Raw genomic sequence first — 1,823 nt, 5'->3', positions numbered from 1 at the left:
AGACAGACAGACAGACAGACAGACAGACAGACAGACAGACAGACAGACAGACAGACAGACAGACAGACAGACAGACAGAGACAGAGACAGGGACAGAGACAGACAGACAGAGAGACAAAGCGAGAAATGAAAGTCAAATAATGGAGTATTTACACAACTTAGATCATTAATTAGGAGACAGATTTCCGACCCTGCCTTCCAGGTTCAACCTGGGCTGAGAGGGATACAACATCCAAGCGGAAAGATCGAGATGCTCAATAAAAATGTTTTCCCAACTCGGGATACGAACTCGGTTCTTCTGCCCTCGACGAGGAAGCGCCTAATCGCTACACCACAGACGATGGTGTCCAGATGAGTGATGGGGAAGAGTTGGGGGGGGGGGAGAAATAGAGGTCAAGGTAAGTAAGAGGTGTCATATGTGTACAGGTGGGTTCTGCTGCTTGTAAGGGTTGTTGCGGTACTGGCACACTGGTGCCATAGTTGTCACCGTTATACTAAAGCTATGATATATCAATTGCCATATTATATTCGGATAGGGTTTTTTTCACTGGCTACTTCCGTTCTGATGTGATTATAATATTATTGTGAGTTTTATACTGAGATCACTGTATGACACTGCCATAGTGATTTTATGATATTGTGTCACTCAAAAAAAGAAGGCAAGCATGTGAATGTCATATTGGCGTCACGAAATGTCCCTGCTATACTGGCAGCATGTCTTGTCACTGTTGTGCTGGTCTCTGACACTGACTGGCACACTGCCACGATGACACGTCTCTATGGTGTGTCACTATAAAAGAATGGGGTGGAGGCAAACGGTTAAGAAGACGCGAAGAGGGACCAGGAAGTGGGATTGGAGGGGAAAGTGGTTTATCGTAGCTGAACTTCCAGCTCGCATAAACGTTCGAACTGGACGAATTCCCCATGCCTGATCTGACAAGAGCGAAGAGCGACCGAGACGGTATATGGGGGAAGAACACACACTGATGCAAACTCACGTATACACACACACACACACACACACACACACACACACACACACACACACACACAAACACACACACAAACACATACACACATCGAGGACAATCTGTCGTCGAAAAATAGTGCACATCTCCTACTCCATACTCCCCTTTTGCGCTCCTTCCTATCCCTTTCCCTTCATCAATCTAAGTCGTTGCTTTCTGTCACTCTCTCTCTCTCTCTCTCTCTCTCTCTCTCTCTCTCTCTCTCTCTATCTATCCATCTATCTATCCCTCAAAGTCCATATCTTTCTACTCCTCTAGTGCTCTCTCTATCTCTCCCCGAATTCTCAACTCTGTTTCTTTCCCGTGTTTTCCATTCCTTTCCAGCATCGTGCTCATTCAGCTTCTCCGCCTCTCTGATTTACCCAAATTCTCATCTTATATTTTGCGAGACGATTATTCACATTTTTATTCTAGAATTGAGCTAAACAGACTCCATCTAGTAAGACCGTCCCCAAAAACAATGTCATCTGTGTGTTGCCTCCCATCCCACACAGTGCCTCCTCCTCTCCCTCAACATCATCACCGTTTTTTCATCCCCAGCATGTCTGGCGTCAACACAGGACAATACCAGGACAAAGCTGGCACATTTGACACCCCTTGAGTGACACGTGGACAAAGACATCTTCTGTGTGTGTGCGTGTGTGTGTGTTTGTATGTGTGTGTTGGTGCACGTGCGTGCGTGTGTGTGTAAGCGTGCACGTGTGCTTGTGTATGTGTATGCGTGCATCCGTATGTGTGTGTGTGTGTGTGTGTGTGTTCGCGCGCGTGTGTGTGTGTGCGTGTGTGTGTGTGTGT

This window comes from Aplysia californica, unplaced genomic scaffold (genome assembly GCF_000002075.1).
Source record: "Aplysia californica isolate F4 #8 unplaced genomic scaffold, AplCal3.0 scaffold00050, whole genome shotgun sequence".
NCBI lineage: Eukaryota > Metazoa > Mollusca > Gastropoda > Aplysiida > Aplysiidae > Aplysia > Aplysia californica.
The sequence above is the reverse complement of the archived record's forward strand: the minus strand, read 5'-3'. Positions refer to the sequence as shown.